Source organism: Mus caroli, unplaced genomic scaffold (assembly GCF_978045245.1).
Source record: "Mus caroli unplaced genomic scaffold, Mus_caroli_1 scaffold_12, whole genome shotgun sequence".
In the NCBI taxonomy this organism is placed as follows: Eukaryota; Metazoa; Chordata; class Mammalia; order Rodentia; family Muridae; genus Mus; species Mus caroli.
In genome coordinates, this window is record NW_028227267.1 from 97,226,784 (window position 1) to 97,252,427 (window position 25,644).

The 25,644-nt window shown below is 39.4% G+C and overlaps 1 non-coding gene across 1 annotated transcript; it reads right to left on the reverse strand.

Moving 5' to 3' along the window:
• Positions 1-3,946: 3,946 nt before the first annotated feature.
• Positions 3,947-4,006, reverse strand: LOC115029276 (U7 small nuclear RNA). The gene has a single exon (XR_003834853.1). It is a non-coding gene; the product is annotated as a U7 small nuclear RNA (small nuclear RNA).
• Between the last annotated feature and the right edge of the window lie 21,638 nt (positions 4,007-25,644).

Consider the following 25,644-nt stretch of genomic DNA (forward strand, 5'->3'; position numbering starts at 1 on the left):
GGTACATTTACACAATGGAGTACTACTCAGCTATTAAAAAGAATGAATTTATGAAATTCCTAGCCAAATGGATGGACCTGGAGGGCATCATCTTGAGTGAGGTAACACAATCACAAAGGAACTCACACAATATATATTCACTGATAAGTGGATATTAGCCCAAAACTTAGAATACCCAAGATATAAGATACAATTTGCTAAACGCATGAAACTCAAGAAGAATGAAGACCAAAATGTGGACACTGTGCCCCTTCTTAGAATTGGGAACAAAACACCCAGGGAAGGAGTTACAGAGACAAAGTTCGGAGCTGTGATGAAAGGATGGACCATCTAGAGACTGCCGTATCCAGGGATCCATCCCATAATCAGCTTCTAAATGCTGACACCATTGCATACACTAGCAAGATTTTGCTGAAAGGACCCAAAGATAGCTGTCTCTTGTGAGACAATGCAGGGGCCTAGCAAACACAGGAGTGGATGCTCACAGTCAGCTATTGGATGGATCACAGGGCTCCCAATGGAGAAGCTAGAGAAAGTACCCAAGGAGCTAAAGGGATCTGCAACCCTATAGTTGGAACAACATGATGAACTAACCAGTACCCCGGAGCTCTTGTCTCTAGCTGCATATGTATCGAAAGATGACCTAGTCGGCCATCACTGGAAAGAGAGGCCCATTGGACTTGCAAACTTTATATGCCCCAATATAGGGGAATACCAGGGCCAAAAGAATGGGAATGGGAGGGTAGGGAAGTGGGGGGCGGTATGGGGGACTTTTGGGATAGCATTGGAAATGTAATTGAGGAAAATATGTAATAAAAAAAACAGTGGAAAAAAAAATCAAAAATCTCTTAGAGACAAAAATCTGGACTAGGAGTATTATAGATTGCATACAAAGGATTTCAGCAAAAACACTTATAATCCTACATCAAGGACAAATAGCATGAAGATTTTCCAGTTTTATTCTCCTAAATTTATTATACTGGATTTGAGCTTTAATGCTCAGTGAATTGAAATGATTGACAGATAAAGCAATGTAAGTGTGTAGGTCAGAATCCAGCCAGTGGCCCCCACTTTGGAATGGAACTTGATTCTCTAAATACAGTACCAGCCAAATCCTTACTTATGTGTTGAGTCTACACACAACCAGCATGATTGTCCAATTGTTGTCAAGATTTTTTTTAATGTAAATGACATAACATAAGCATTACCTGTAGGTTGTATGTGAGAAAAAAACTCAGTATGCAATCCCAGATACAACAGAACAGTTTTTGTTTGAACCAAGAATGGAATGTCAGCCATAATTTCTTCATTGACTCATCAATACTTTGACAGAATAGAGTCACCATCCTTTGCCTGTCTATTAATTCTGAGTTTTCCTACTTAATTTGAAATATTAATTTTGACTAAGAAAGATATTCTCTTGACTTCTTAAATTCAAAAATATTTTTGTATAAATTTATTGCCTTCACTGTATATAGAATATTAATGAATCTATCATTTTAAAAAGGCTAATTTTAGATCTCCTTCATACTTTATATTGATTAAGATATTTAAGAATTATCTTTTGTATATAAGCATAATGGTATTTTCTTTTCTTTATTTTTAGTCTAGTCAGGCATTCTTGAAAAAAGGAAAAATCAAATATAACTTACTTACTTGCTTGCTTGCCTACTTACTTACTTAGAAAAACACACACACACACACACACACACACACACACACACACACACACCCCTACATACTTTCTGACCAGCAGCTATGATACTCCTTGGCAATAGTCTATGATTAGAATCTCTAACACTAGACAAGAAAGTGATAGCTTTTTTTTATCAGAGTAGTCAATGTGTCAGATACTGCAATAAGAACTTTCTGTGCACTGTTGTAGTTAGTCTTGACATTAACCCTGAAAGGCAACTTTATTGTCAGCATTTCTCAAATGTGATGGTGAGCATCAGTGGCCTGACCACAGTTAAGCAAGTTATTAGGGAAAAGCTTAGATTACTCATTAGTTTGCTTGTTGGCATGTACTGCTGTACTTTCTTACATTCTTCATTGTGTTTTCCACCCTGTAAAGTTGATATTCCAAACTAAGCAGTACACATTCTCAGGTATTATCTCCCTAGGTTCTGTTATTTTCCTCCTCATCCTTAACCAGGGTGCACTGATTCATCCTGGTCTTTTGAATGGATGCTGTTGTAATGTTTCATGGCCTCTATACCACACAATTGCTATTCATAATACGTAAAGCTGGATCTCCTGACATATAACCCTCATGATCATAAGTATTTCTCACTCCACAAAGTACTCCAGGAGTTTAGCTCTATACTTGTCCTTGTGCGAACACTACATAAAGAGAGAGGCCACTATCAATGTAGAAATTGTGGAATCAAGCTAATGTAAAATGATCTCCTGGGCTGACATCCATAGCTGGGCCCCTCCATGTGCATTCTCCTAAGCAGATGAGGAATCCAATGTGTGTAACGTGTGCCTTTAGGTCCCTGGGTAGTTTTCACGATGCTCATATTAACAGCACATAACATAGTAATTGAGTAAATAATATTACCTTAGGTTTAAAAGCAAAATCATGGGAGAGATAAAGAATAGTTCCCATGCTTACAAGATTTGATTAAAACTCAATTGTCTGTATTAAAACTCATCTAAACAAAACTCTGTGTAGGAATACTCAAGAGAAATACAATAGATATAATGATTGGACATTATAAAAAAGATTTATATGACTGTCTTATACAATATTAATATAAATAAATAAGACTCTACATGCCTAAATAAATGCAACTTGTTCAACCTGTATACTATCTTTGTTGATGTGTGTGTGTGTGGGGGGGCAGAGAGAGACAGATCAATTCGTGGGAAAAAGGCCATAAATTTGGAAGAGATCATGAAGGTAAATGGGGGGGGGTTAGAGGGAGGAAAAGGAAGAAATGATGTAATTATAATTTCAAAAAATAACTTAAAACTAATATGTTGTATTTTTAGTTTGTCATATATAAATTAAACCAAAGTACACTTTAGAATAATAAAAACACCTAAAACTGGTATGTAAAAATATATACAAAATATATAATATAATACATAATTTTAATATATAGTATATAAGAATATATATATTCTCATATATAAAAATATATAAGAGATTCACTAGATTGACATATCCAGTAGGTGCTCGGTAGTCCAATAATGACATTCTGTACACTAAAGAGGTTGAGAAGGCCACAGCTGCTTGATGGGTGAAACCGGATGAGCCAGTAGCCTCAGCCTAGTGTCCTGAGGGCCTGAAGGATCCCAACAGAGCTGCTGCTGAAGATGGGATCCATGCTAGCAAAGAATGATAGCAACAGTAGCAGCGATAGAATAGATGTGATTAACAACAAGAAGTGACGGCAGACAGGCAAAGCAACAAGTTTTCCTCCTACTTTGTATTTGAGTTGCTACTGAGAATTGAATATTGAGAATATCTCCTCCGCTCCATCAATGCTCCTTGGCAATGCCGTCACAGACCTTCCCAGTGGTATGTCACTTAGTTGATTCAAGATACAATGTCAACATCAAGTCAAGATGGCATTCATGATTAACCATGACTATCCATCAAAGTGCCAAGGACCAGCCTCAGCTTGGAGATGGGTTCTGAGAGAAGGGATGTTTGAGAAAGGAGAAAAGAATGACTCAAAGGCAAATCATGGGTTCAAGCTGGCAGCCTAGCTTCTGCTGAGATGAGTTTCCAGACTGCTTACAAGCTCTCTCTCCGTCTCTGTCCCTCTCTCTCTCTGTCTCTCTGTCTCTGTCCCTCTCTCTGTCTCTGTCTCTGTCTCTCTCTGCCTCTCTCTTCTGTTCTGCTCTAGAGAGCTTCTTCTTACTATTCTAAAATCTCTGTGGTTGAGATAGCTCTTTCTGCTAATAAAAATTATAAAATCTATCTGGATATCTCATGGGTTTTCTGACTAAAGTCAGAAAACCTGCTATAAAAAATTATTAGATCTTTTGACCAAGTCAGAAATCCTGTTAGAAAAAAATTCTTGAAGAGCTGTTTTTGCTCTCCAGAGATCTCCAGATAGCTCAGCTCTCTCTAGAGAAAAATTCTAAAGAACTGCTAGCTCATCTTATGCAGACCAAGAGCCCACTCTTTTTAAAATTTACATATCAATTTAGTCATTTACTTCTGATATCCTTTTGTTTACCCTGTGCATTGGCATGCTGTGACCCCCAGACCTTTAATTCTTAGGAGCCAACAAGCATACCTTTTTTTTTTTTTAACATTGCAAAAGAATTCAGAGAACTGTCTGATTTGTTAAGCACTGAAGATAATCTAGTTGGGTGGGATCCTGTCTAGAAATTACCATTTCTACCACACCTGGGCCTGGGCTTCCTCTGACCCAGGCTGACCTTCAACTCAAGAATCTGCCTGCTTTTCTACTTTCCTGTCTTTGCATCTTTCTGACAAACTGGCTCATAGTGTAGCTACCATGATTCCTTTAGATCCGTTTGCATAGTTGAGAAATTATGCATTTTCAAACTCACGTATTTAGAGCTCTTTCCCATTGCCTTAAGGACTGACTAGAAGGTCTCAGTGTTTACCATTTTGCTGAGACATAGCCATACCCTCGACCCCTGAACTTGTGCAGTTTCCAATTGTCATGGAGTCATTAACATTACTAGGGAGAACATTTCTAGGAAGGAAAGAGTCCTCCACTGCTAGTACTGATTCCAGAAAATATGTACTATGTTAAAACACAAACAAGCTTTATGCCCACAGCAGCCATAGACTCTCATGGAGGTTCACACCAGGGCCCTGTCCCAGGGGCAGGAACCATGTCACTCTGTCTCCACCAAAGCCACACAAGGCTCAGCATCGAAGTAATGGTTGCTCAGTAGCAGAGATGTAGAAAAAGAGGCAGATGGGAGAAAAATGCTGCCAGTCTTTATCCCACAATGCCCCCCAAAATAACATTCTGGCGGTCACACCTTTGAGACTCACATACTTGTCTTCCTGAGAAATGTGTTGCTCTTGTGTGGGAATTTCAAGTTATTCTAGGCAAAACATACAGAGCTCTGCATCTACTCAGACGGATTTCTCTGGGCTAGTGGACATGTTTTATATCACCCTAATGCCATTAAACTATTGTGATATCAAATAGCCTCTCTACAATCCCATGCTTATTTAGTTACCATCAAATTATAGTTTGATTTTCCACTTAGTTCTTCCCACAGGCTACCATCTGCTGCTTATGTAGATGATGAATTCCATTGATATTTGTGCAATGATTTTTCCAGATGACTAAAGACAGTGGCCATTGGATGTTATTTGATCGTTTCTTCCCTTACTTCCATTCTTCTCTTACTTCTCTATATTCCTCCCTCATCTTCATACTTCTCCATCCTCTCCACTTCTTTCTCTCATTTTTTTCTCCACTTTTTCTTGGTGTTTTGAACAAGGTTTCACTAGACAGCCCATTGATTATTTGACTCTCCTGCCTCTGCTGCAAACTCTTGGATTACAGGTGTGTACCTCCATGCCTGGATAATTTGGCCTTTATTTTTCTTTTTGCTAAAAGAAATTTTATTATATAAAACAATTGTTACATTTAAATATATTCTGAACATATTCTTCCCCTCTGCCATTTTCATTCAGATCCTTACTTCCTCCCTAGCCACCCAATGTTTTATTTCTCAATAAACAAAGCAATAACCCAATATGACAAGATACCCCAAATCTAGAAAACAAAATCAAGAAGACCCCAAAAGGAAAACAAGCAAAATTCTCACCAAACCGTAACCAAACAAAAGCACACCCAGAAGAACCCGTGGAGTCCATTAGTTGTTGGCCCATTACTCCTGAGCATGAGATTTGCCCTGGAGTGACTGAGGTAACCAGTGCCATTCCATTGAAGGAAGCTCATTTTCAGTCTCCCAGTAGGGACAGGTGACAGTTCTACTGTTAACCTTTACCTTAGTGGCTAGGTTTAGATGCATTTATGCATTATTTTTTAAAAATACAACCAAATAAAATGTAATAAGATAAAACAAAAACTCAAGTCAGACAAGATAGGCACAAAAAAGGAAAGGAAAGGAAAAAGGGAAAGGGAAAGGGAAAGGGAAAGGGAAAGGGAAAGGGAAAGGGAAAGGGAAAGGGAAAGGGAAAGGGAAAGGGAAAGGGAAAGGGAAAGGGAAAGGGAAAGGGAAAGGGAAAGGGAAAGAGAAAGGGAATGGGAAAGGGAAAGGGAAAGGGAAGGAAAGAGGCAGAGACCCGTCCTTATACACACTCAAGAACCCAATAAACTGTATTGTTAGTGTAGGATACCTGGTACAGACCCACTCAGACCCTGAGCTTACTGCTTCAGTTTCTGTGAGATCTTGAGAACTTTGCTTGTGTTGATTTAGAGGGCCTTGTTCTCCTGGTGTCCTACATCTGCTCTGCTCTGGCTCTTACACTCTTTCTGCCCCCTCTTCCCTGGGCTGCCCTGAGCTGGAGGGGAGGGATGTGCAGGAGACATTCTGTTTGGGATGAGTGTCCCAAGGTCTCTTGTGCTCTTTATAATGCCTGGCTGCAGATCTCTACATCTGCTCCCATCTGCAGGAGAGGGAAGCTTTTATTTTTTTCCCCGTTAATTTACTGTTTTACTCATTTTACATAGAGATCACAGGCCCATCTCCTCCTAGTCTTCCCCCACCTCCCATTGCTCTGTCCCCTATCTCCTCCTATCCTTCATCTCTGAGAAGGGTGATATCTCCCTGGGTAACAACTCACCCCGGCACCTCAAATCACTGCAGGGCTAGGTACATCCTCTCCCACTGAGGACAGACAAGGCAGCCCAGTTAGAGGAACAGGATCTATAGCAGGCAACAAGCAGAGTCAGAGTTAGCCCTGTCCCACTTGTTGGGGATCACCATGGAGACCAAGCTTCCCTTTTGCTACATATGTTCAGGGGAAGGGGGTGGGGGTAGGGATTGGTTCAGCCCTTGCATGCTCTTTGGTTGGTGGTTCAGTCTCTGAGAGCCCAAGGGTGTAGGTTAGTTAACTCTGTAGGTCCCTGTCCTCTCTTCATTCCTTAATCCTTCCCCCAACTCTTCCACAAGATTTCCTGAGCTCCATCTAATGATTGACTGTGTGGTCTTTGCATCTGTTTCAGTCAGCTTCTGGATGGAGGCTCTCAGAGGACAGTTATGCTAAGTAAGCTCCTGTCTACAAGCATAACAAGAGTACCATTAGTAGTGTCAGGGATTGGTTCTTGCCCATGGGATGCATTTCAATCTGGGCCAGTCATTGGTTGGCCATCCCCTCAGTCTCTGCTCCATCTTTGTCCCTGCACTTCTTATGGGCAGAACAAATTTGGGCCGAAGGTTCTGTGAGTGGCTTGGGGTCCTTATTTCTCCACTGGGAGTCCTGCCTGGCTACAGGAGGTGGCAACTTCAGGTTCTATATTCTCTATTTCTAGGAGTCTCAGCTAAAGAGACCCTCATAGACTTCCTGGATCCTCTGACATCCCAGGTCTCTAGCATGTCCTAAAGACCTCTCCGCCCCCCCAGCCCCCCCCCCCCACACACACCCATACCTCAGCCGCTGGTTTCTGTTTGTTCTCTGGCCCTCTCTTCCTGGCTTTACCCAAATCACTCCCTTCACATCTTCACTCAGGTCCTTTGATCCATCCACCGTCCAATGACAATTTTATTTAGGGGTAAGCATTCCTGATGATGGTTGAACAAGGTCTGTGAGGAAAGAATAACAACATTAGGGGCCATTTTATCAGCCCCCATCTGCATCAGTATTATTTGGTCTTGCCATAGTCTTAGGTTTTTGATAGACAGTATTTGTTGGGTAGAGATTCCTTGTCATAGAGTGGACCTGAATTCAAATCAGCTATTGGTTGGTTACTTCCACAAGCTTTATGCCACCATTATCATAGCATATCTTGGTATTACACTTCTTTTAATAATGTGCAGAGTCCCTTCTTAAAACAAAAACACTAGAACATGCGTGTGAAGGCTCTACTTAGGCTTAAATGTTCAATGAGTTGTGTGAGTATAGTCTTCAGCAATCAGGCTTTGCTGTCAGGTGTTTTTGAGAGCAACCCATTGTTTCAGAAACAGCCTGGGATGTTTGGAGACTCCTGTGGGGCCCCTTTGGTCAACAACTCAATTAGATGTAACCAGAACCCGGTACTAAAAGCTTCATTTGGTGACAAGACATGGCCAGTTGGGTCTCTGTTTTCCCATTTGTCAAGTTAATTTGAATCGCCTTCATCGATGTATGCACATATTTTAAGGGGTTTCTACTGTATTAGGTTTCCATATTAGCCCCAAATGCCTCTTAATTTTCACTGTCTCTCCTCATATTCCCTCCCACTATCCTCCAGTTTCTATTTTCCAGATTTGACTTTTCTTAAGTGCACACTTCAGTATTTGCTGACACAATTGCTCTATTCAGCACACAGTTACAGTCTACATTTTAAGTCAGGATTTGCACATCTTCCTGCATATGAGGTAGGGGTCATTTAATCTCTGATGAATCAATGATTCTCTAACCACTATGAATAACATCATGATATCCAGTTGCATGCAGTTTTCTGTAAATGTTAAGTTGACAAATGGTCTGGTTCCTAAATATCCCCCTCACCCATGTGTGTGTGTGTGTGTGTGTGTGTGTATGTGTGTGTGTGTGTATGTGTGTGTGTGTGTGTGTGTGTGTGTGATTAGAAAGAGAATTATGATGGAAAAGAGAGATATAAAGGGAGATGGTACAGAGAGAAGAAAATGAAATGAGAAAGGATGATGGGCTGTATGAGATACAGTAGTAGAAGTGGGGCTATAGGAGGGAATGAGCAAAGAGAAGTAGCAAGAGGGAGGTAGGGGAGTAGGAGGAGTGGACATGAGTAGAATAAAGAATATAATGAAACTCATTATTTTGTATGCTAACTTGAAAAGTGCATTAGAAGAAGTGAAGAGTACATGTTTATTACACAGGGCAAGCCTTTGTGGTGACTTCCCTAAAAGCATTTCCTAGGACAGTCTTACTTTTCTCTTTATGGCACCCAGAACCATTTTTCTTGGTACATTTTTACTTTAGCTGCTTTGAGAAAGGACTGAGCCTCTCCATTCCATACTCCAGAGTTGTTTTATTTCTTTGGCTTTCTATGTTTATAAATCCCCCTGTACATGACTGTCACTACTTAGATGTTTTTAAGATTACCAACTAAATTGACAGTAACTGGGCACATAGCTGGACATTCTTGGACAGTATGACAGCTATAGTTTGTTCTATTCCTTTGGACTTTTGATTGAGGGATTTTGATAGAAAAAGCACCCTGAATCATGTTTCTTGCCCACGTAGAATGTGACAGCTCTGAATGTGCTCCTCTGGTGTCTTATAGAAGGACATACAGTAATGTATTTCACGTCATGCTTTGGTGTACACCTGCAGTTTCCTCATCTTCTGAAAATGGTTCTTGGGCTGCTTTTCTTTCCTCACTCATGTGGATGGTTGGATTCACTTTCTCAACACCTTTTGTTTCCCCCAACATAGTCCCATTTTTTTTTCCTTTCTAGTGATCCTCTACAGAAGATCATTAATTCTAGTTGAGAAATATGTATAACTGATGTTATGTCATGCCAGCAGGAGAGGCTGCACCCCTTAAGATCAATATAGCAAAGAATGAAAAATGAATGGAAAAGGGAGGGCATTTTCAACAATGGAAAATAATTAAAACATTGCTTAACAGTGTGAATGTGAAGAACCACTTGACTCCATAATTAAGTTACCTGGTATACAATGGAGACTATTTATGTATGTATTTTTGAGGCAAATTTGTCCTACTGCAAAAAAGCTGGGTAGCTGCAACAGGGGTCATATAGTATGCAAAATATTTACTGTGTGCCCCCTTACAGATAACATTTAGCGTCTCCTGGAACCTGTGATAAGGATGGAGAAAGGAGTTAACAGAATCATGAAAAAGAAGTATGAAAGGGCATGGAAGAATTTTTCTAGCAAGTTCCTGATGAAGATTTGACAGGTTTGTGTGCCCAAATCCATTCCAGAGACTACATCCAATATCCAGTTTGAGTTCCAAAGTAAATGTCAAGGAAAAACAATCCTATTTTGGTGTTCAAATTTGCTAGACAATAATAATATATTCCTTTTGACATATTGTTTGTGATCGCTAATGACTCTCAAGTTAAGAATATATAGAATTGCCCATGTAGAATATCTGTGCACACTTGTGAAAGTTATTCTCTATTATTTTAATTGAAATGGAGCTGGCACCTTCTGCAGAGTCCAGATATAAGGAAGTCCTGGGGAAATCTCCCCTTTTTCTTTTCCCTGCTTTCCTACTGTTTGCTGCTGGTCCTGCTATCTTTTGGCTTCTGGAGACACTGTTCCCACTGTTAGCACATCTTTTGCTGATAACAGATCCCAGATTATTCAGCTTCCCAAATGTTCATTAAAGACAAGTGGTTCCCCACTCTTCCAATCTCTCAGCACCAGATTAGGACCATAAGATTTTCATTGACCGAGCCTCATTAGAATGATGATAGCTGTTGGTTGAATACCCAGAAAATATTGTGATAAGCCACTCTGATAAAACCCTGTTTCAATGTTTATTCATTGCTATCAGTTTGGCTCTTCTAGAGAACCCCCTGTTATACATTATTTATCTTTCATATGAAACTTCATGATTGGAGGCAGAAGGAAATGACTTTCATCTAGTCATTAGCTCTAAAATGTGAGGGCAGAGGAATGTCAATATCTGTGGATGCCAAGCTGCAAATTAAGTGTTTCAATTACTTTTGGAACTTGAGGAGTGGACAGACTGACTTCTTCAAGGGGCAAAACTAAACCAAATTAAAAACAATGAAGAAAAGCAAATCTTTCTGCAGACAAAGACAACTAGGCAGGCAGGTGGGTGGACAGATAGTAGCTAAGCAGGCAAGCTGACTGACAGATTTCAGAGCTCTATTCTGTTTCCTGGAATTCTCTATTAACTCTAATTCTTTTTATTTATTTTTTTTGTGCCCTTTCCCCTCCTACTTCATCAACATGAACTCACACAGAAGATATCCCGTAGAATACAGAGGACAAAATGCCAATACCTTGATTTCCAAGTTTCTAAATAGACTCTTGAGATTTGTATCAGAGAGATTCTCCAAAGCCAGAATGGTCATATATTCTATTTCTCAAAAGCTCAGCATGAAGGCAACCAGATTTTGCTCTCACAGATATTTTGGAAATAAGCTTAGGTCTAGAGTCCAAGTCGGTCATCTAAGCTGGTGTATGTTGGGGGTGATTCATACTGCACAGGGTGTGGCTCTGTTCTAAGAACTTGTATGGAGAAAGTCTCCTCTGGAGGAAGGTGGGACTGAGATCAGTTGAGGAGAGTTCTAAAACCTAGAACTATGATGTGATTGACAGGTGCTAGGAGAGACTGTGTCTTATGCTTCAAAGACTGACTGGGGAGGCAAGAAGACTTTCAAAGAAGTGCTATGTTGGTTGTAATCTCTAAGAAACTGTGGTGGTTTGACTAGGAATAGCCCCACCCCCCACCTCACCTCAAATATTTGGATGTGCGGTCAGTAGGGAGCAATACTACTTGAGAGATCAGAAAGGGTGGCCTTCTTGGACTAAGCATGGCCTTGTTAGAATGGATGTTGTGACCTTCTTGGAATAAGTGTGTCATTGTGGGGTGGGCTTTGGAGTTTTCAAATGCTCAAGCCAGGCCCAGTGTCTCTCTCTTCCTGCTGCCTGCTACCCTTGATGTAGAAGTCTCAGCTACCTCTGTGGCACCACATCTGCCTGGGTGCCTCCGTTCTTCCACTCATGTTTATAATGGACTAAACTGTTGAAGATGTAAGCCAGACTGATTAAACATTTCCTTTATAACAGCTGTAATGGTCAAGGTGTCTTTTCACAGCAATGGAGCACTAAGATAAATGCACAGCAGTAATAGTCTTAGTGTTTCATGAAGCTCTGTAGAGTTTTACTTGAGTGGCTAATTGTTTTCCTTTCCCCTCAAAGAGTGTGTGGATTTGACTGACAGACAACTGGAGTTCCAAGAAAGTTCATTCCTAAAGAGAAGAAGATGGAGAAGTCATGTCAAATGGAAGAAGATAAAATAAAGATTGTATAGAGTTTCTCTTTATAGACCAACAAAATGAATGTAAAATAGAACAGGACTAGATGATATATAGTAAAACTGTGCTTGAAGTGATCAGAACAACTTAGATATGATTGTGGAGATTTAAAGAAGGCAAAAAACCAAATTGATAGAAAATGCTATTTTTTGAGCAAATTTTACATGGGTTTTAAACTTTATGGTAGGAATGAACTTACATCAAATTGAAAATGATTAACTTCTTGCCTGCAGATAAAGTGATTGTCCTGAGATTAAAAAGCAATATTTAAAAAATCTAGCAGAAGTTTTGTACTCTCAGCCTTGGTTTTTACAAATATACTATAATATATTAAAAGGATTTCTGAGAGGTCTTCTCTAAGCAGTAAGAGTATGATTATTTTTTTGTTTGCATAGATTTCTTTGCACAATATAAAATTTTACAATGAATAAACTATAGTGCTTTGGGTTGTCTATGGATAAGAGTGCACATATTGTGCAAGAGAATTTGAACTACATTTTCTATGAGCTTTGGACGTGAACCTTACTTAGCCATGTCTATACTCTGGGAAAAAGAAGAGTGTAATTTCTTTGAGACACAGTAGGTGTCTTTTAAACCAGGCACTATAAGGCACTCGAAAGTACACCTGAAATTCATAAACCTGGGTAGGGAAAGACAGAGTTACATAGTGGCATGTATTTGTTATTGCTTTTACTGTCATGCAGTCACCCAGGTTGATTAACTAGAGAGAAAGTGGTTTGGTGTGGATGAGTGGATGGTCCTCATGGGTATGACACACATTTCCTTCTCCTGAGCATCCCTGCTGCTATTCTACAGGACATACTGATCTGCCATATAAATGAATCATCACTCTACTTGTCTATTTTAGCACAGAAAACAATAAACAAGAGGAAATTTCGCCTCAGCTTTTCTGCAGAGGATATACTTTTAATCCTCTCCTTAAATAATGAAAAGAGCCTTGAAGCTGACCAGGAGTTTCTTTTTATGGTCTAACGGAGAACTGTTTTTCCAATAAGTATAAAATGCCTTTATCAATATTAATTTTCTAACATATTGATGATGATGTAAACAATTTACTATTGTAATGAATATAAATATTTTGAGGACACAGGAAGTCTTCTGACATGCATGCTAAGGGAGCATGCTTGTTCAGGATATTTAACAACTGATTTGGAAAGCAGGTCATTAAACCTAAAAGTTTGCTATTTGTGAGCTGACTCAATCATACATTTATTAGAATAATAGATTATATGTTAAAGGACATATAAGATACACATTTTGCTAATTTATTAAAAAACAATAAGTGTGTGTGTGTGTCTGCATGCATGTATGTGTGTGTATGTGTGTGTTTGTATTGTAATGAGAGTCTGAGAATTTACAAGCATATATTAGCAAGTAAGTATCTTGAGAAATGTAGAAGTATATTTTTTTGAACAGGAGACTCAAGAAATTCATGTCAGTTTTCATAAACCTAAATGAATAGAAGCTGGAATTGAGAATTTTTTTCTTCTATTCAGGTGCATATTTCAGGTGTAATTATTACCCAAAGGGGCTACATTACATGGTTGATTTAGGTTGGCCAAAAGGAGTTTTATACTTCAAAGTTCAGTTGCAGTAGGCAATGACAATTTATATCTTTTCTGCCAAGGAAACAAGGGGATTTGGTAAGAATATTATATAGAATGATAGCTCAAAATCTTTCAGTTTTAGTAATATAATTGACAGCATTGAAAACTATGACTTGAAATACGGGAACTTATATAAATTTCATAACAAAATACCCAAGATTGGAGTTGGATCATGTTTTTGTACCTTAGCAAATTCATTGCTTCTATTTTCTTAATAAGGCTGGTTTTGTGGGACTTTTTTCCTCTCTTTTCTCTATTTATATTATTTCTAGATAGAAATATGTACATACGTATGTATGTATGTATGTATGTATGTATGTATGTATGTATGTCCCAAATGCTGTCTCCCTTGGTATCCCCTCATGAGTTCCTTCCATACCCTATGCCCTTCACCTTTGAGAGAGCACACTCTATATGCCCTACCCCCACAATCCTGGCAAATCAAATATCTCAGAATTAAGCTCATCCTCTCCCACTGAAGCAAGACAAGGCAGCCATATTGGAAAATAGATACCAAGTCAGGCTACGGCTTCAGGGAGACCCTATGCTCTAGTTGTTGGGGGCCCAAATGCAGATTGAGCTGCATGTCTGCTACATATGTTCCATAGCTCTCATTCCATTCTCTCTCTCTCTCTCTCTCTCTCTCTCTCTCTCTCTCTCTCTCTCTCTCTCTCTCTCTCTCTCTCTTTCTTCTTTGGTTGGTGTTTTTTTGAGAGCTCCCCTGGGTATTCTTCCTCTACCCTACCCTGCACCTTTTCTGAAGGATTAAGTGCATCCTCTCCCACTGAAGCCAGACACAGCAGCCCTCTGCTACATATGTGCCAGGGGCCTGGGCCCAACAACTGTATGCTCTTTGGTTGGTGATTCAGTCTCTGGAATCTTTCAGGGTCTAGGTTAGTTGACACTGTTGATCTTTCTTTGGGGTTGCCATCTCCTTAAGGGCCTTCAGTCCTTCCCCTACCTCTTCCATAGGGGTCCCTGACCTTCATCCAGTGTTTGTCTGTGGGTATCTGCATCTGTCTCAGTCAGCTGCAGGGTGGAGCCACTCCGAGGGCTGCTATGCTAGGCTCCTGTCTGCAAGCACAACATAGCATCATTAATAGTGTGAGGGATTGGTGCCAGCCCATAGGATGGGACTCAAAATGGGACTGGTCAGCCAATGCTTCAGTCTTTGCTCCATCTTTGTCTGCATTTCTTTTAGACAGGACCAAATTTGGGTCAAAAGTTTATAGGTTGGTTGGTGCCACATCCCTCCACTGTGGGACTTGTCTGGCTATTGGAGGTTGTCTCTTCAGATTCCATATCCCCACTATTGGGCACTTTGGCTAAAGTCATGTGCATTAACTCCTGGAAGCCTCCCTCATCCTGGGTCTCTGGGACTTCCTAGAGAGTGGCCCCAAACCCCAGCCCTGGCAGCTGCAAATTTCCATTTATTCACCTGGCCCTCTGGGCTTCAATCCAGTCTCTTCCTTTGCCTGATCTTGCCCTCATATCCCCCTCCCCCTTCCCTCTCCCATTCACCCACCTCCCTCCCTCTACCCCCAATGACTATTTTGCTCCCACTTCTAAGTGGAATTCAAGCATGATAGGAATCTTTAACAGGAGTCAAGCTTTCTGACAGGTATATGCACACAAATACCAACACAATGACAGCTTGTTAGACAATAACAAGCATAGATGCTCAGCAAATGCTAACTTAATTATGCTGTACCTAATATTTTTTTGCCTCATCATGAATTTTGAATCTTCAATAATTTAAAATCTGATCATTCAAATAGCTCTCTCTCAATTCAGGAGTTGGGGTAGGTACCATTACTATCTGTGAAATTGTGGGTCCAGTATTATACATGCAGAAGATGTCAAACCAGATCAGGAGGAAGAAATGAAAAAAACTGACACCCTTATTTAAATCAGAGGGGCAAATGAGGAATTACTACCTGCAGGACTTCAAGGGAGAAAGGTCATATTACTGCCATGTCTTTCAGCCAAGAGTATTACTATAATAGATTCTGAGAGAGAGTTATCAAATGTTGACTATACTAGAGTATGGAAAGTTAAAAAAGCAACAGCTCTAGACTGAATGATCTGGTTTTTTTTTTTTCATCACTAACTATGTAGAAAGATTTTTGCCACTGTTTAAAAAGAAATATGAAAATCTCAGGACCCAGATATAGCTGTCTCTTGTGAGACTATGCCGGGGCCTAGCAAACACAGAAGTGGATGCTCACAGTCAACTATTGGATGGATCACAGGGCCCCCAATGTAGGAGCTAGAGAAAGTACCCAAGGAGCTAAAGGGATCTGCAACCCTATAGGTGGAACAACATAATGAACTAACCAGTACCCCGGAGCTCTTGACTCTAGCTGCATATGTATCAAAAGATGGCCTAGTCGGCCATCACTGGAAAGAGAGGCCCATTGGACTTGAAAACTTTATATGCCCTAGTACAGAGGAATGCCAGGGCCAAAAAGTGGGAGTGGGTGGGGAGGGTATGGGGGACTTTTGGGATAGCATTGGAAATGTAAATGAGGAAATACCTAATAAAAATATTTTAAAAAAAAGAAGAAAATCTCAGCTATAAAAGCAGTTGCAATTATGTTGGAGCACTTTTATTCTTTTAGTTTACATTAAGTTTAATTTTATGTGTATATTGACTTGCCTGCATTTATGTGTGTGTAGCATGTATGAACCTGGTGCTCAGGGAGTCCAGAAGAGTGTGTCAGATCTCCAGGAATTGGAGATACAGATAGCTGTGAGTTCCCATATGGTGCTGGGAACAGAACATGGGTCTTATGCAAGAACAAGTGCTCTTAACCACAGAGTCATCTCTCTGTCCCCATGACTGTGTATTTAAAGATACCATCAAGTGCTTACTGAACATGTCAAACATAGCTACACTTCATCAGAAATTGTGTTAAACATGGGTATAGAAACACCCAAATATCCACACTTCAGTCTTCATTCTTCTTGAGTTTCATGCGTTTAGCAAACTGTATCTTATATCTTGGGTATCCTAAGTTTTGGGCTAATATCCACTTATCAGTGAGTACATATTGTGTGAGTTCCTTTGTGATTGTGTTACCTCACTCAGGATGATGCCCTCCAGGTCCATCCATTTGCCCAAAAATTTCATAAATTCATTCTTTTTAATAGCTGAGTAGTACTCCATTGTGTAAATGTACCACATTTTCTGTATCCATTCCTCTGTTGAGGGGCATCTGGGTTCTTTCCAGCTTCTGGCTATTATAAATAAGGCTGCTATGAACATAGTGGAGCATGTGTCCTTCTTACCAGTTGGGACATCTTCTGGATATATGCCCAGGAGAGGTATTGCTGGATCCTCCGGTAGTACTATGTCCAATTTTCTAAGGAACCGCCAGACTGATTTCCAGAGTGGTTGTACAAGCTTGCAATTCCACCAACAATGTAGGAGTGTTTCTCTTTCTTCACATCCTCACCAGCATCTGCTGTCACCTGAATTTTTGATCTTAGCCATTCTGACTAGTGTGAGGTGGAATCTCAGGGTTGTTTTGATTTGCATTTCCCTGATGATTAAGGATGTTGAACATTTTTTCAGGTGCTTCCCTGCCATTCGGTATTCCTCAGGTGAGAATTCTTCATTCAGTTCTGAGCCCCATTTTTAATGGGGTTATTAGATTTTCTGGAGTCCACCTTCTTGACACTATGCCCCTCCTTAGAATTGGGAACAGAACACCCATGGAAGGAGTTACAGAGACAAAGTTTGGAGCTGTGATGAAAGGATGGACCATCTAGAGACTGCCATATCCAGAGATCCATCCCATGATCAGCATCCAAATGCTGACACCATTGCATTCACTAGCAAGATTTTGCTGAAAGGATCCAGATATACCTGTCTCTTGTGAGACTATGCCGGGGCCTGGCAAACACAGAAGTGGATGCTCACAGTCAGCTAGTGAATGGATCACAGAGCCCCCAATGGAGGAGCTGGAGAAAGTACCGAAGGAGCTGAAGGGATCCACAACCCTATGGGTGGAACAACATTATGAACTAACCAGTACCCCGGAGCTCTTGACTCTAGCTGCATATGTATCAAAAGATGGCCTAGTTGGCCATCACTGGAAAGAGAGGCCCATTGGACATGCAAACTTTATATGCCCCAGTACAGGGGAATGCCAGGGCCAAAAAAATGGGAAAAGGTGGGTAGGGAAGTAGGGGGGAAGGTATGGGGGACTTTTGGGATAGCATTGGAAATGTAATTGAGGAAAAGATGTAATAAAAAATAGTTTTATATGAAAAAAAAAAGAAACACCCAAATAGAAAATCTCTCTCTACCCTTTTTGGTACTTGAACATGTGGATGACCAACTGAACACAAGTAAATTGTCAAATTAATCTTCAATGAGCAAGTGAAGCCTTGCCGGAATTAAAGAAAGCAAGTGTGAAGATTTAATGGAGATGTGCTAGATTCAGGACCACTGAATGTGTAGAGCTAGAGGAAAGTTAGGGATTAGGTTGGATGCAGAGAGGAACTGCAGAAGCAGCTGTATGCAAAGCTAGATGTGTAAGCAGCACCAACTTATCCAGTCTAACAGGCTAGGCTGACAATTTGATTCATTTTCCTTGCAAAAGTATTGAAACCATTTAATTGGGCTGTTACAAGGTTAAATGGCCAGTTTTCATTAATCTAAAGGCTAGTAGCTAAATGGATTGGAAAGGCATAAAAATATGCACAGATTTTAAGTAGTATAGGAATTATAAAAATGCCTAGTTGGAGAGACAGAGATATGGACCTATTTGGAGTGTACCTATGTCCCCAGGAAGGGACTGCTTGATAGGCACGTGGCTATAGAAGGATTATCACTAAGCCAAGCAATAACTGCCCTCCAGGGTGGCTTTAATTTTCAGAGCCAAAGATGTCTAACAGAAATGTCAATTATTCTTGAGCCCATATTGGATTCTTAGAACTGCTGTAAAAGTCTCACAAACCAGGTGGCTTAAGGAACAGAACTGAGCCAGTTGAACAGTTGTGGAAAGACTAAATGAAATTCTAGAATATGGATGTCTTAGTTAGGGTTTTACGGCTGTGAACAGACACTATGACCAAGGCAATACTTCTAAGAACAACATTTTATTGGGGCTGGCTTACAGGTTCAGAGGTTCAGTAGTCCATTATTATCAAGATGGAAGCATGGCAGCATCCAGGCAGGCATGGTGCAGGAGGAGCTGAGAGTTCTACATCTTCATCTGAAGGCTGCTAGCAGAATACTGGCTTCCAGGCAGCTAGGGTAAGAGTCTTAAAACCCATACCCAAAGTGACACACCTACTCCAACAGGGCCACACCTTCTAGTAGTGCCACTCCCTGGGCCAAGCATATACAAACCATCACAATGGATGTCAGAAGGATTGGTTCCTTCTGGAGACTGTAAGGAAGAATATTTCCATCCTTTTTTCTAACTCCTACCTCTGGTCTGCAGCCACTTTTGGAAATTTATTGCATCTGGAAGTATCTCTTTGATGCCTTCTTTTCTCTTCCTATTGCATTTTCTCTGGATGACTTCACAGACTTCATTTAGTTCAACCACCTGTGTCCAAATTATCCCTTTAGTAATGATGGTGGTCCTGGTGGCCTATGGACAGACTCTATCCATTGTGACCTCATCCTAATTAATTGCAAATGTAACAACTCTGTTTCCAAGTAGATCCTGAGTCTGAGTTTCTGTGGTTTACAGCTTCAATACAGGAACATTTAGGGCAACACAAGTCAACCCGCTGAAGAGTCCTCCATCCTTCTTAGAATGCAAACCATGTCATCTTACACAGCAAGTTGGCTAATAATTCTGCACAATCAAGCCATTGGGTGCACTTGCCTGTGCTATCACTCTCCCCTTCAGGGACTCTGAAGACAGTTCCTAATGGTGAGAAGTGGGAGCCAAATACTTCCCTTTACATCATGATGGTTGTTTCCCTTGTCATAACATCACTGCTGTTATCTTGAGTTTTACAAAAACTACAGGCTCATTTTCAAACATGCAGGAAACAGTTGCCAGCCCTCTCTTTAAAATGTAAATGAAGAAAATATCTAATAAAAATAAAATAAAATAAACCAAAAAAATTAAATATCTTCAAACAATTGCCTATTGAACATATTTGGGGAAAAAAGTCAACATCTGAAAGAAAAATTGTTGACTTTGGTCATTTTTTCCCTCAAATTTCTGACACGGTGTATATATAGTATTAAGTTTACATTAGACAGCACAAGTAATCCAGCAGTTCTTTAAGTACCCATGAGGATATGCATAGGTTCAATGCAAATGCTATGCTGTTTTAAATAAAAGCCGTGCGCATCCCTTGGTTTGGAAATTGCGAAGAGAAGGAACAGGTTCTGGAATCAATTTGCGATGGATACTAAGAGAACATCATATAAGTGTAGACTGTAGAAAATAAGCCATAATTCCACCACATAAAATAACTAACATTTAAAATGGAGTCCTGCTGATTAGAGGTAGAAATCCCGGGGATGGAAAGATGGCACACCTGCTAAGAGACTGTACTGCTCTGGCAAATGACCTGGGTTCTACCCCAGCACCCACATCAAATGGCTCACCTCCCCCATAGCACCAGCTCCAGGGAATCTAACACACTCTTTTGGCCTCCTTGGGCACCTGTATTCATACATGCATGCAGCACCCTCTCTTTAGATACAATTAAAGGTAAAATAAATCTTAAAAATTTTAAGCCATCTGTACAAAAAGTTGACATTTTAATTTTTCCACTGTACACTATTAATGTATCTACATCAACATGTTTCAATACTAAGTTTTTGTTTCCTTGACTACGTGTATGATATCTTGTTACCAGATAAGTTATAATTCATTGAATCATTTTCTCTAGTTGCTACTTGGATGATTTCTATGTTCATATTAAATTAGACAATGAGGACTTTTGTGTATAAATCCCACGTGCTGTTCTAATTATTTCTGTGTAAATTCCTAGAAGTGGAGCTGCAGGCCATATTTTAAAAGCTATTGATGTTTACTGCAAATATAAGTCCCCTAAAGTGTGATTTATGTGTCGCCCAGTGTCAAATAATACTTGTTTTGCTGATCCCTTGTCGACAAAGAACAGACAGAACATAAATTCTAAATTGGGGAGTAGAATATTTCATTGCTGGTTTTATTTGTTTTTATTTTACTGAAATTTCAGATGTTCACTTTGAGGTTTTAGCAAATTATACTTCATATTCTATGTCCAGTATTTTTTAAAAAAAATAATGTTTTGGCCTTACTTTTTACTGATTTATAAAAAGCTTTTTATCACTTTGATATGACACAATTTGTCTTTTTTTCCAGAATGCCATATGCCTTTTTATTTTGTTTGTAATTTGTTTTTAAAATACAGAAATTTTGTTTTTATGCTATTGACTTGTGAGTCCTTTTAAAAATGATTTTTATTGTTGATTACATGGGTTCTAATTGCGTTTCTGACCCCAACTCTGTTAAACTCATGTTTTGGTGACTACTTTCTGTTTGAAGTCACATATTTAACTTTTAAGACTGTGTAGCAATCCTATGTGTGTGTAAAGAAAGGAAGGAAGCACAATTATTTCCTTTATTCAAAGATTTATCCAAGATTTTCTAAAGTTTATGTAACCTGATTCTCCCATTTAAAAGCTTTTTTCCCCTCATATAATAATTCTTTTTAAAATATTTTAAATTACTTTTTAAATTGTGTGTACATGTATGTCTGCATTTGTAACATACATGTCAGTTCAGGTGTATGTGGAGTTCAGAAACCGACAATGCATGCCCTGTAGCTGGAGGCAGAGGTAGTTATCAATGACTTGATATGGGTGCTGAAAACTGAGTTTGGGTCCTCTGAAAGGGAACTTCTCTGATTATTGAGACATCTCTTTACACATATAAACTATTCAAATAACTGAGTTGGGCGTTGGTTGCATGCTTTCATGAAAGGATCTTCAACATCTTTTATCTTTATGATCATTGGTCTTACATTTAGTGTAGCTGCTAATATCCCTTTTAGTTGCTAAACAAACAAACAAACAAACAAACAAAAATATTTCTTGTTCCTTGAAGGAAAGTTAATTTAAAAACCATAATTAAGAGTAATTCTAGAGCCTTGACTTCCTTTGCCCTGAGAGCTGACTGTTCACACACCTCTGGAAGACTTCTGATATAGAACTGCACATTTGACCCTGGGAAGTAGCTACAAAGTTGAGCTCAGCCAATTTGACAAAAGAGAACAGAGTGGCAAAAGAGAACAGAGTCATAGTTGGCTATAGAAAAGATACCACCAGCAGAGGTACATTTTCCAAAGGTACCAGGAGGTTAAACAGTATATAAGAAAGATGCTCCTCTCTTGAAGATTCTCCGGTTGGTCTAAGGTCTACATAATGGCCATAGATAATATAGAATTTTAAAAAAATCATTTGCATGGCTTGACATTGGTTCATTGAATATTGCTGACACTGGCTACCACTATTTTCCTCAATGGCAAATAATTCCAAGAACTCTTAATTAGTTGATGATTTCTAACAGGAAATTAGCTGCATTCATCTGCTTCAGGAATGAATTGGCAATGTTTCATAGTTGTTTGTTTGTTTGTTTGTTTGTTTGTTTGTTTTGGGAGCATATTTTCCAGTCTTCGAGAACTAGACAGTCCTGGATTCAAATGAATAAGAAGAGACATGCAAGCACCATGATTACGAGTTTGAGTAAAAATATGATGGATTTTTGTGGAAAGGTGTTTAGTGGTAAGTGTTTGCTGCACAGAGATTTGATTCCAAGGGTACTACAAGTCCCAGGGCTGATTGTACAATGAGGTTTTATAAGTATCTGACACATGTAAGTACACTTACGGGTTTTATTGAGAAGTGTTTTTGAAAAGATCTTTTATTTTCAATAGGCTCCAAGTCTGTGTTACTGGTCTCCTATGTGAAATCCTCCTGCCTCAAGTTCATACATAATACTCTGCTAATATTAGGGATGTTTTTAATCAATTGTGAATGGCTACCTGTTGCCAAGTTTGCACTGTGACTGAGCATGCCTCTAGGAAGAAACCAGCTTTGGAAATGTTATTGAAAAATTTGCAGAAGACCCAAGAATTAAAACCGTAATGAAACCATTCATTACTGTAGTAAACTAACACATAGGTTGATGCTTTATTTCCAGTCATAGTTGTTATCACATTTTTTTATTTTCATTTTTTGTATGGTTGAATGTTTATCTGATTTGTTTATTGTTTAATTTATTATTTTATTGTTCCAATTATGAGGTTTAACCAAGTTTCAATATCTTTGGTTCATTTGAAGACATTATTTAGTTTGTTTTATTTTGTGATTACTAGATATTATTTTTAAAATTTTTGTTAATTTATTTTATGTGTATGGGTCTTTTGCTTTCATGTATGTCTGTGGGCCACATGCATGCCTGGTACCCATGGAATTCCGAAGAGGGTATTGGATCCTCTAGGATTGTAGTTACAGGTCATTGTGAGATGCCATGGGGGTGCTGGGAATTGAGCCATTGTTCATCGGAAGAGCAGCAAGTACTCTTGACTGCTGAGCCATCTTTCCCACTCTATGTATCATTTCTTTTTAATCATATATTGCAGTTTGAGAAAATTGACCCAGTACCTTACACACACTAGTCAAATAGTTCTCCACTATTGAGCTACACTACCCTCTGCTAATAATTTTGATGAATAGAACAGAAAGTATTAAAATATGTTGTTCTCAGAGTTTAATGTTTTATAGGTGTGTTCCTAGCTCTAGGTAGCATCTCTCAGAAGAAACCTGCCCACTCTTGGTGTGTTTAGCCATTGTATCAGAGAGAGGCTTCTATTGATTGTGTACCATTAACACCTGTTTTGCCCTGACCTTACCTTTAGAAATAAAGCATATTGGCGCATCTCTGCAGTCGCACCTTAGAGGCACCATGAGCTTTGTGGGTACATTTGGAAGGCAATGATGCTCCTGTTATGGTCCGTTTCTGAAATACAGATGCTAATCTTCCCAGCATTCAATACTATCATCTGTCTCTATAATCCTGTTCCCAGTTTATATTTTGTAGATTATTCACACGGTGTTATCTTTCTAATATATTATCTGGAACTTGTAAACTGGCCATTAGAACATAAGACAGAGCCCATAGAAATAAAGAAAGACTAATTACATATAAAGTGCAACCAGTAAGTTACTGCTATTTTCTTTCCATGAGGGATACTTAAATGAGATGCCTTTCCTAGAAGTAAGAAGGAAGTTCATCCTATGGGGTAACATGTAAGACCCACTCCCAGTTATTGTTTTATCTGAATATAAGAATGCTGGTTATGAAATGAGGATGCAATTCTATTTTCCTTGAAGAAACACACACAGAATATTATAACAAGCCTGCAGCCTAAGCCCTTCATATATGGATAGATAGAGACAGAGAAGGAGACAGAGACAGAGACAGAGATAGATGAAGAAATAGATATATCACATATCTACAAGAAACTGGATCACTCAAGTTAATTCCTCATGGTAGTGTTGAAGAATTGGAACCAGAGCACAGATGCACTCCCTCATTATAAAACTATTCCCTTTGACCTCACCCTTAAGCTTCCAAGTTGCTGACTTCCGTTATTGTGAGTAGTAGAGACTCATATTACATACTAGGAATGTGACTAAACCTCTATAAAGTCCTCAATTGCTTGACAGACTTGTTGATGTTCTAATAAATACATAAGATGATAGAGGTTTTAATATGCACCCTCTTGTCAAGAAAGAACCCTTTTTTTCTTTCAGAGTGATATAGAAATACTTTTTCTCTGTGGAATTTCATTTCATATTTCAGATAACTTCTTTGACAGAAATAAACATTGATAACTCCACAAAAGGGAAACCATATGTTTCTGTAACAGAAACATAGCCAACTACGCAGGGATGATAAAATCACAGATTTTGGAGCATACCTTACAACTGCCACTTCACTAAACGAGTATAATACCTAAGTCTGTTCTAAATATTTGTCCTTATACTTACAGAGAAGTCTACTCCCCACCAGCTTATTGAAGTATGTTCTCTTTGTAACAGACAGAAGCCATTACAGAAAAGCACAACCAAACAAAATGCAGAGCTGTAGAGCCCAGTACCAATGGATACATCTACAATCCAACTCTCATACCTACTGCTCAGGGATCATTGTAGAAAAGGGGTAGAATCAAGAGCTCCGGGGTACCTGTTAGTTCATAATGTTGTTCCACCTATAGGGTTGCAGATCCCTTTAGCTCCTTGGGTACTTTCTCTAGCTCCTCCATCAGGAGCCCTGTGATCCATCCAATAGCTGACTGTGAGCATCCACTTCTGTGTTTGCTAGGCCCTGGCATAGTTTCACAAGAGACAGCTATATCTGGGTCCTTTCAGCAAAATCTTGCTAGTGTATGCAATGGTGTCAGCGTTTGGAAGCTGATTATGGGGTGGATCCCTGGATATGGCAGTCTCTAGATGGTCCATCCTTTCGTCACAGCTCCAAACTTTGTCTCTGTAACTCCTTCCATGGGTGTTTTGTTCCCAATTCTAAGAAGGGGCACAGTGTCCACACTTTGGTCTTCATTCTTCTTGAGTTTCATGCCTTTAGCAAATTATATCTTATAACTTGGGTATCCTAAGTTTTGGGCTAATATCCACTTATCAGTGAGTACATATTGTGTGAGTTCCTTTGTGATTGTGTTACCTCACTCAGGATGATGCCCTCCAGGTCTATCCATTTGCCTAGGAATTTCATAAATTCATTCTTTTAAATAGCTGAGTAGTACTCCATTGTGTAAATGTACCACATTTTCTGTATCCATTCCTCTGTTGAGGGGCATCTGGGTTCTTTCCAGCTCTTGACTCTAG